Source organism: Epinephelus lanceolatus, chromosome 9, assembly GCF_041903045.1.
Source record: "Epinephelus lanceolatus isolate andai-2023 chromosome 9, ASM4190304v1, whole genome shotgun sequence".
NCBI lineage: Eukaryota > Metazoa > Chordata > Actinopteri > Perciformes > Serranidae > Epinephelus > Epinephelus lanceolatus.
In genome coordinates, this window is record NC_135742.1 from 7348917 (window position 1) to 7360475 (window position 11559).

Genomic DNA, 11559 nt, shown 5'->3' on the forward strand with positions numbered 1-11559 from the left:
ATACATACTGTACATTCAACAATGTTGATGACATTATGCACATGTGAGCATGTTGTCCCTGAAAACTGCATTAAGTAGGTTATATAATTAATAAAATGTAACAGTGAAAACATTTCTTAAACCATGTTGTCTTCTTGGAAATGCTTCTCCATCTCTGCACCCTTCATACACTGTGTCAGCATTATACAGTCCTGCTGACTGACTCAACGTGTTTAAAGAAACAAATCTACAGTGAAAATCTTAATTCTTCTTCAGAGCAAATAACTTTAGACACCCATCACTACATCTGTGTGTGAACAACCCTCAGTGCTCCCTCTCTTCAGTGAGGCTGTCTATAACAGACTTGAGTATCAACACACTGTTACAACTTCAAATCACAAAGCTCATCAACAACTGTGATGATTCTGCTGGTTTGATTTATTAGGAAAGTGAATCAATATGTATTATTATCTTTGACTCTTTTGCTGAACTGAACACACACACACACACACACACACACACACACACACACACACATTTGAATTCTTTATTTGATTCCACCAATTACATTAAATATGGCAGCGAATCAAATACAAAAGGGGTCAAGAAGACAATACTGGTCACTCATGGAAATACATAGCATCTTCTCCTCCATACAGCCAAGCTGCCTATAACAGCAGAAACAGAGCAAAATTTAGCAAGCTTTTTTGCTCTGCACTTAGATATGCCAGCAATGTTCAGGCCACTAGTGGTATATTTATACACATGGCCCAGGCTTCCAAATATGAGTACAGAGAATTTGCATTTGTAACCAAGACTTGTTATGATTTGGAGTAATGGTTGATATTTTGAATATTTGTCATGGAAAGCCTGGTCCATGTACAGGTCAAACACATAGCCTACTTCCAGAATCAGGACCTCCATGTGGTGGCTATCAACAAAAACAATGTCAGGTGTATTGGGGATATTGGCAAAGATGTCATAATCCAGGTCAAACCAACCTGGCAACACTCTCAAATTTTTATACCTTGCAGCGCTTGATGGTAAAGCTTTTTGCACAGCCTCAGATATTAGATCAACAATGCGATCATGACGAGCAATATACAGAGCTTTGTAAGCATGACACCCATTTAGAACATGTGCAGTTGATTCAAGTTGTTCACAATCATGGTTTAAACAAAATGGTTCATGCATACTTGGGTACCAGGTTGACAGATTATACTTAGTTGGCAGTACCTGCAATCTTGCTTTGATGGTAAATTTTAAGACATCCTCACCAATAGCAGTATTTCTGTACATTGAATGTGAGGTAGAATGATCAACAAAATTGAGACAGGCTAACTTTCCTTGCAGTTTTAGTCCACGCCAATGTTCTTTGGTCTCAGTCTGCTTAATACTGAGCAGGGCCTTTTGTGCAGTGTCGCTAAGCAGTTTGATGTCCACCCCCTGCTGGTTAATAGTGGCCACTACAGCCACAGAGGAGTCAGTTATGAGCTCATCAGTGATGGGCATATCCACCTGTCCATTGTTTTGAGACCACTCTAGCTCAACTCCTGTCCGGTTGCAAAGGTCATTGAGGTCAGGCCAATCAGACCAGACCCCAAAGCCTTTGGCCTGTGAGTCCAATTCCCCAGAATCTTTCCTCCTGAAACCCAGGTAGTTGTTCTGGGTTGCAGTGGCCAGGGGGACTTTCCTCCTGCGAAGATCCAACAAAAAAGAAGCCCTGGCCATTTCTCTGACAGTTGCATCATCATTATTTAACATGTGAAGTAAGTGAGTTAGCCTAGTGGCTGTGTATGTCCATTCTAAATTGGGAACTCCCAGCCCTCCTTTGCTACAGGGAAGAAAAACTATATCTCGAGTAGAATGTGTATTTAAACCCACCCACTTTCGGACCAGCTGGACGGTTTTATTTGTCTCAGGATTTTTTGCGGGATGTGGACATTAGCAAATAGATGTTGTATTTTGGCCAGGGCCACATCTCTCACAGCCTCAAGTTTCATGACTGTTGGGAGGGGTGACAGGTCTACCAAGTGGAGGTGATGGAGATACTCCTTTGTGAGCTCCTCAACCTGCTCCCCCCACTCTCCAGCGATGTTAAACTTATGGCCTAAATATGGGTAGGTCTCATTATGGGCGTAAACTCTGATGGGTTTACCCATTATAAGAAAGGAGGGGGGCTTGTCATTCTTGGCCTTATACCAGCGGCTACCACCACTGCGGCGTTCGTGGAAAACAGCACATTTGCTCTGTTTCACCTCCAGCCCAGACCAGTGGAGGAATTCCTCAGTGCGTGTCAGCATGTTAATGTTAATGACACACACACACACACACACACAGTGAGGTACAGACCAGTGTGAGAATCAATACAACCTCACATGTTTTGTTTTCAGCTGTTGCATCGTACAATCAGAGTATTTACAAAGCAACATGAGCCAAATATTTATGAAAAATACCTGAAAAATTAAGCAGAATATCAAAAGCAGGACTCATCATGTTTATACATTTTGGCTAAAGACAATATAACTAAATTCATTATGACATGGTTGCATGAAAATAAAAAACAAAGCTGAAAACCCCTTTGCGTAGTTAATTTCAGACGGTTAAGAAACAATTTCTCTGACCCTCAACAACAAATCATTAAAAAAAACAATCATAATCAGAAAAGTGAAAAAATGAACAAACTGAAATAACTCATCTGAAGATCCAGAAATCTGACAAATGAAAACTGATTACTGTCAAAGTGAAGAATCACAAAGCTGTAAACAAAGTATTTGGTGAAGTGGATACAGTGTTTGTTATATTATGATCTGATTAAACACAAGATGATGATAACCAGGTTAATAAATTGATCTGTACCTGTATGAGAGTTTATAACCTGATGATGTAATGCAGTTTGAGTATTGAGCACATGAATCTTTTTCTGCTTTAACTGTTGATTGTCTTGATTATTTCAGTGAGATCAGGACAGACAGTGAAGTCAGAGTAAAGTCTTCACTAACACCAACATGTCTGAACATCACAGAGAAATCTCACTTTGACACATTTTGATATCAGCAGTTTTAGCATCACCAGCCTTTCCAATATTGAAATATGGGAAGAGTTTCTCAGTGAAAGTGTCTCTGTGAGTGCAGATGTGAGTCATGTCTTCAGGGTCGTAGAAGGACACCTTCCCCCTGTCATAGTCCAGCTGGACTCTGATCCTCTGGAGACTCTTCTTCACTGTGACAGTCTTACCAACAACATTAGTGTATTTACCATCATCATAACATAAACACCAATTTCCATATTTTGGTGAAGTAGATATCTTTCCCTTCCTGTCAACTGACTCTTTGGCCAAACCCAAAATCCAGTGAGGATGGTCTCCCACTTCCACCTCCCAGCTGTGTTTCCCTGAGCTGAAGCCCTCAGAGCCCAGAACATCTGAATACTGAGTGAATCTCTCTGGATTGTCAGGAAGCTGCTGCTTCGTGTCTCCACGTCTCACACGGGTCAGATCATCAGACAGATAGAGACGGGGGTGTGCAGTGTTTGGGTCCAGAATGACAGGACTGAAGTGGACCTTGTCCTTCATCTTCTCCCAGACTCTGAAGGACAGGTTGCCCAGGTGTTTGGCCACATCTATCAGCGCTCCTGAGACCAGCTGTGGATCTGACAGTGAGCACTGGACTCTGGCTCTGCTCTGAGTGGCTTTATAACTGCTGAGGAATGGCACCTTGTGTTTCTGCAGCTCTTCTTCAACAGCACAGATACTGTGTGACAGAGAGGAGATCTGCTCCTCAATCATCTTCATCTCTCTGCTGATAGTCTTCCCCTTCTGCTCCTCTTCCTCCCTCACAGCTGCCAGTCTGGACTCCTCTTCCTCTTTCAGGAACTGATGGAGCTTGTTGAACTCTGCTCTGATCTGCCTCTCTGTGGACAACAGCTGCTTCTTGGAGTGTTCAATCACTTCATTGTATGTTTCCTCCACTTGTTTGTATTTGTCCCTCTTGTCCTGCAGAGACTTTAAGTCACATTTCAGCTGGTCCTTCAGCTCACTGACTGCTTATTCTATAGGAACCACCTTGTGATCATGGTGGAGAGAAAACTCACAGACAGGACACACAGCTCTATCTTCATCCATACAGAACAATTTAGTCTCCTCTTGATGTTTACTACACACCACCTCCTCCTTCTTCTCTCCTTTTTCTGTCTCAGATGATCCAGCTTTCTGTCTCCCAGCAAAGGAGTCAGCCAGTTGCCTCAGTGCAAAGTTCACTCCTGGATCTTCTTTTGAGGATTTTACAAATGGGACAGTTTTTGTTTTTAGCTTGTTCCCAGAATTTTTGCAGGCAGCTTGAACAGAAGTTGTGGTTGCAGCTCAGAGACACAGGATCTCTGAAAGTCTCTGAGCACACATGGCAGCTCAGGAAACTTTCAACAAGAGCAATTTTTTCAGCCATTTGTCTCGATATCAAAATAGTCTTTCAAAATCAAGACTCACCAAGTTACTGTCTCTTTGTCTGCCCTCTTTAAACACTCCAAATGTGTGTTTTCCAGCAGAGATCTCACACCCTGTAATGTCGTCTCAGCTCTGATCAACAGTGTCAAAATCTTTTTTCATTTTCACTTGTGTCTGTCACAGGGAAATGCTGCAATGTACATTAGTCACCAGCAGATGGAGGTGTGACGATGTGTTTCATAGCTAAATATTTTCTTCCTGACACAGGATAGTTTCCCTGTGTGGGCAGTTGGTGTTTTATAAAAACAAAATACCTGGCAAAATGTGTAAAAATTATTACTTTGCATGTTTTGTTTCACTAAATAAAGTACAGAAATGAAATGAAAAGAACACACACAGTGAGGCACAAACCAGTCTGAAAATCAATACAGCTCCATCAAAATGACAAGTTGCACAACTCTTCAACAGTATGTAATGCTTTATTACCTCAGCCAACGAGGTTATGTTTTCAGTTTGCTTTGGTTGTTTCTTCAGCCCCTGTTACACTGCTTGTTCAAGGGGGGAAATTTGCGCCATTATTCCACTTCGTTGTGCTTCATAAGAGATATGATCACGAAATGAGGCGACAGAGATGTCTCGCCTTAAGGTCGGCAGCAGATCAGTGTCTGTGTACCAGGACAACCAGCAGGACGACATTTTGTGTGCAACCCAGTGCTGGGAGAATTAAAAAGCAGGATGTAGCAGTTAGCAGCTAACTTAAAGGAAAAGAAGAGCGGCTGAAAATGTTAAAAACTAGGGAGACGATGAGGTCTGAGAGCGCCTTATCCTCCAAGCATAGGACAAGAGACAGGACATTTAAACGAGCCACTTACTTGGAGAAAACTTGGAATACATGTGAAGAAGCACATGGACATGAACACGCTTGAAGTGAAATTATGTCCTGTTTTCTCTGTCTGGAAAGACTGTGAAAGACTTGTATATGACAATGCTTTTTCCTCATTTGATCAACTTAAAGACAAATTTGAATTGCAACCATCTTATTTTTTCAGGTATTTACAAGTCAGGAACTATGCTTGAGTAAGCATTTCAAATTTTGAAATTTATAACTCCCCTGATGAAGTCTATTCTCTTCTAACAAAGGAACCTGAGTCCAAAAGGCTAGTGTCTATGTTTGTAAATGTGTTTGCGGCTCAAACTGCTCCAAGTACACAACACCTGGCAGAGTGCTGGGAGAGGGAAATAGGCACCGTCATCTCAGAAGATGCATGGTGTGAATGTCTTCGTAGCATACACACGTTCAGTTATTCAAGACACCAGGTAATTCAATATAAGGTTATACATAGACTCCATTATTCACGTGTTAAACTGCATTCATTTTTTTTCATCCTCTTCACCACTATGTGTAAAATGCAAACAGTCCAAGGGCACACTGGCACATATGTTCTGGTTCTGCACTAAACTCCACAGATTTTGGTGCGAGGTTTTCCACTTTTACTCTGAGGTTTATGGATATGATCTTCCTCCAGACCCAGAGACAAGCATTCTTGGCTGGTCTCAACAGCTCGAGACTCTTAGCCACTGGAAGGTTCTGTCAATCCAGTATGGGATGGTCATTGCTAAGAAAATTATTCTTAAAGTCTGGAACAAAGAGATACCTCCAAGTTTTGAAGCCTGGCTCACGGAGCTCTCAAGTAACTTGTATATGGAGAAAATTCAATTTGAGATATCAGGGAAATCAAATAGATTTCATCAGATATGGCAACCATTTCTTGATCACTTCACACAGTGGAGAGGACCCTCATGACACCTCAGTTTTTTTTTAAAAAAGTGAAATTATGTACATGTATATCTAGAGTAGTGGTGGAAGACATATTCAGAGCTTTTACTTAAGTAAAAGTACGGGAAGATTGACTGAGACTGGTTTGTTAAATCAAGAACCTGTAGGCCTCCTGCAAAGAATCTCAGTGTGTGTGTTATATTATGATTGAAGCATACATTATTATCGATGCATCAGTTTGTACTTCACTTTACTGAACACATACAGTTATAACTTATGGTACTGCATAGATTACTATAGCACACTATGCTTGATGGTGAATAGGGACTGGTGTGGGATTCTTTTCCTCGCCGCCATTACACTTCCTGCCAAAATAACAACACAGCCAATACTTTTGTCAGTCATAACACCAAAAAACAAAACAGGATTATGAGGATTATTACTTGTCGTTCCACTAACGTTATTTACCTTCTTTCATGTCCCTGTGGTCTGCAATATAAAGGCAAAACCAGCCGGTAACTCAGAGCCAGAATCAGTGAACACTGAAGATCTATTCATGGAGCGGATCCAAAATCCCCTGAAGCTACACACTTCAGGAGGCCAAACATCCAGCCACTGCACTCAGTGGGTCTCATTCATGAAAAGTGAGTAAATCTGTGTGTAGATTTGCACATAAAAGCCTACTCTACTAAAAACTTACTCCGGATTCAGGGACGCCACAGGAAACTCAGATTAACACGTGTGTACGTGCGTAAACACGTGTGTATGATTATGAATGCCAATCCATCGTAAAGTGACAGCGCGCTCCCGGTAATCAGCAATTAGCATAAATCCCCGCCCATGAATAGCCAATCACCACCATATAAGAAGGTGTAGATGCATCCAGTCGACCTGTCAGTCATGGCGCAAACAAAGAAAGAGAGAGAGAGAAGGAAAAAAGAATTTTTCCGAAGCGGAGATCGAAATAATTTTGGGTGAAGTGGACTTAAGAAATAACATTTTATTTTCTTCAGTTAGTAGTGGTGTGACAGGGACAGACAAAGCGAAGGCCTGGAGGGAGGTAACAGATGCTGTTAATGTTGTCTCTGTAGTACAAAGAACCATGTCAGAGGTGAAGTGTAAATGGTTTGATATGAAACTGGAGGAAAAGAAACGCATAAGCACACACACAAAAAAATACAGCAGCCACCAAACAAACAGAGGATTCATTTGTGGGGTTTTGAATGAAGTGGGAACGGGAAACCAAAGATGTTTTGTGTGTAATGGATAAACTCTAAATCAGTGATGGCTGTCAGAATGTAGAGCTATTTAACATTTATTTTAACAAATGATACGGATAACATATAGCCTACAGCAGTTTGTATGCATCGTCCTCAAATTATTTGAATCTTAATAGCCTAAAGCTCTGTTTAATACAACGTAAATTAAACATTTTTCAAAACAGATTTATTCATTCAAATGATCAAAAAGCCACAAAAAAGAACTACAAAAAAAAAGTGTTGTCTCAAATAATTCTTTCAGCTGGCGCGTGCTCCTTCGTGGCTCCACCACTTGCTGCTCCTGCTGAACCCAAGCACCGAGGCCGAAGAGGCTGTGATCCGGCTGTCCTTACGGATATTTTTATTATCATCATTCAACATGTAGAAAGAACATGTAATCTGTTGAGTCGATTTACATAGATAATTCACAATCATGAACCTAATCTGGACCTTAAACCTGCTAATTGCCAACTAATTTACACTGAACAAAAATATAAACGCAACACTTTTGTCTTTGCTCCCATTTTTCATGAGCTGAACTCAAAGATCTAAAACATTTTCTATACACACAAAAGACCATTTCCTCACAAATATTGGTCACAAATCTGTTTAAATCTGTGTTAGTGAGCACTTCTCCTTTGCCGAGATAATCCATCCCACCTCACAGGTGTGGCATATCAAGATGCTGATTAGACAGCATGAATATTGCACAGGTGTGCCTTAGGCTGGCCACAATAAAAGGCCACTCTAAAATGTTCAGTTTTATCACACAGCACAATGTCACAGATGTCGCAAGTTTTGAGGGAGCGTGCAATTGGCATGCTGACTGCAGGAATGTCCACCAGAGCTGTTGCCCATGAATTGAATGTTCATTTCTCTACCATAAGCTGTCTCCAAAGGTGTTTCAGACAATTTGGCAGTACATCCAACTGGCCTCACAACCGCAGACCAGGTGTAACCACACCAGCCCAGGACCTCCACATCCAGCATGTTCACCTCCAAGATCGTCTGAGACCAGCTGCAACAATCGGTTTGCATAACCAAAGAATTTCTGCACAAACTGTCAGAAACCATCTCAGGGAAGCTCATCTGCATACTCGTCATCCTCATTGGGGTCTCGACCTGACTGCAGTTCATCGTCGTAACCGACTTGAGTGGGCAAATGCTCACATTCGATGGCGTCCTGCACGTTGGAGAGGTGTTCTCTTCACGGATGAATCCCGGTTTTCACTGTTCAGCGCAGATGGCAGACAGCGTGTGTGGCGTTGTGTGGGTGAGCGGTTTGCTGATGTCAATGTTGTGGTTAGAGTGGCCCATGGTGGCGGTGGGGTTATGGTATGGGCAGGCGTATGTTATGGACAGCGAACACAGGTGCATTTTATTGATGCCATTTTGAATGCACAGAGATACCGTGATGAGATCCTGAGGCCCATTGTTGTGCCATTCATCCACGACCATCACCTCATGTTGCAGCATGATAATGCACGGCCCCATGTTGCAAGGATCTGTACACAATTCCTGGAAGCTGAAAACATCCCAGTTCTTGCATGGCCAGCATACTCACCGGACATGTCACCCACTGAGCATGTTTGGGATGCTCTGGATCGGCGTATACGACAGCGTGTTCCAGTTCCTGCCAATATCCAGCAACTTCGCACAGCCATTGAAGAGGAGTGGACCAACATTCCACAGGCCACAATCAACAACCTGATCAACTCTATATGAAGGAGATGTGTTGCACTGCGTGAGGCAAATGGTGGTCACACCAGATACTGACTGGTTTTCTGACCCCCCCAGACCCCCCCAATAAAGCAAAACTACACATTTCAGAGTGGCCTTTTATTGTGGCCAGCCTAAGGCACACCTGTGCAATAATCATGCTGTCTAATCAGCATCTTGATATGCCACACCTGTGAGGTGGGATGGATTATCTCAGCAAAGGAGAAGTGCTCACTAACACAGATTTAGACAGATTTGTGAACAATATTTGTGAGAAACAAATACACAAATTCCTTCCGCTCACGTTTCATGAATGAGACCCAGTGTCTGTGGCACTGATGTACTTAACCCTGGCTGCACACATTCAGATCTGGCAACTAAACTCCTAAACTTTTATAGACATCTATAATTACCAGCATGGCCCTTTGGATATGCTGTGTCATGTTTTGTACTTTCTCCTTTTTGTTATTCTGTGTATAGTTGTGTATTTTGTACATTTGTAAAGGCTCTGTTATCATACACTGATGTTTGAGGATGTTGAGAATAGTACAATACTCAAAGGACAGGTCATTCCTCAGGGTTGATCTCATTTAATTAGTGGTACCAGCTGGCTGATTCACCACACCTGGTAGTAATCTGCCTGTGTCTGTATCTGTTCTGTGAAGCTCTCCTTTCAGTGGCACTGATCAAAGTTTTGCTGCTGTTTTTAACCCTTCTCCTTCTGCATGAACGTCCTAAATAAACTGAATCTTGTTTGCACTGGTCTCAGCCTGTGAACCTTTGTTGTGGCTGTCCGGCCCAGTTGCATTGGTGTGCAGGTATCTCCTCTGCCGTCCTGTCTTGGTTGTCCATTGTACCCACACACCCAAGATGAACCTTTTTGTTGCCCTAAGTATGCACAGTTTCACAGCAGCCCTGAGACTTCACTGCTATATAAACCATGGATTACCAGAACCATCAGGAAACACAGACACTTATTACGCAGCAGCCAAAAGTGTAAGAAGACTAAATTACAGTGCACAAGTTAAAGGAGCTGATGGGATCACCATGTGAGTTGTACCTTGTATAATTCCATGTGCCATTCCATGTGTGAAAAGAAAGTAACCATAAAACACCTTAATATTCATGGTTCTTTTTATTGGAAGTGCAAGATTTTGGGTCTGTGTGTAATTTATGCATCTGAGGAGGTATGAAGGGACACAGGTGTCCTCAAGTGCTTTGAAAGGCGCCTATTAATAAAAATACATTATTATTATTAGTAGTAGTAGTAGTAGTAGTATTGTATGTTGTTGTTGTTGTGATGATGGAGTGATGCTGTTTGTTTGTGGATGAGTTTTGTTATATGTAATCACCACCTGCCTACACTAAACTCCACTTGTAAAAGCCAAAAAGTGAAGAAGAAAAAAAAAGAAAATATTGAATAACCAGCAATAAAAACAAGGAAAAAAAGAAAAAAGAGGGAAACAAATGTCCCCAATTGCGGTGGAGGGGGTTGGGTTGAAAAAACAAAACAAAATAAAATAACAACAAACAAACAAAATCAAATTAAGGGGAGTTTCCTTCAAAATCATTCACAGATACTCTCCTACAAGCCATCATCTCCTTAGATGTAAAGAAACAAAAGGCATTTGTGTCAACTGTTGTCCAAACTGGTAGAAAAGATTTCACTTACATCTATGTAATGTTTCACTTTGTTCTTGAAAATACAATAAATAAATCAAATGCAAAATACCTTCATATTTTTTGTATGAAAAGCATGGCTTCCATCTGTATGTCTTACAGTACACCATCAGGTACCTCAGGGATCAGCCTCAGGGAACTCTGGATTTTAGTGAAATAAGGATAGGTTAATTTTAGGTTCTCATTTTCTTAAACATATCTTATACATATAATTCTATCTGAATAATGTCTTTGAGATGATTTGACTAAATTGGTGCCTGATGAAGCAACAACAATATCAGGAGCCACAGCAGTGATGGAAGTGTATTGACAAGGGTGTGTCTTAAAATAAGTGACAGAAATCAAATGTTCAGTGTTCAAAATGAGCAGGCTGTGAACAACATGTGGACTTTGTCTCCATCTTGTGATGTTTACAGGAAATAAAATGTGTCCATGCAATCACGCCCTTTCAGCATGTTGTCCCTGAAAACTGCATTAAGTAGGTTATATAATCAATAAAATATAATAGTGAAAACATTTTTAAAACCATATTGTCTTCTTGGAAATGCTTCTCCATCTCTGCACCCTTCATACACTGTGTCAGCATTATACAGTCCTGCTGACTGACTCAACGTGTTTAAAGAAACAAATCTACAGTGAAAATCTTAATTCTCCTTCAGAGCAAATAACTTTAGACACCCATCACTACATCTGTGTGTGAACAA

General features: G+C 41.3%; 1 pseudogene; it reads right to left on the reverse strand.

The window, feature by feature from the left end:
- Positions 1 to 2510: 2510 nt before the first annotated feature.
- Positions 2511 to 4556, reverse strand: LOC117252966 (nuclear factor 7, brain-like; annotated as a pseudogene).
- Positions 4557 to 11559: the final 7003 nt, after the last annotated feature.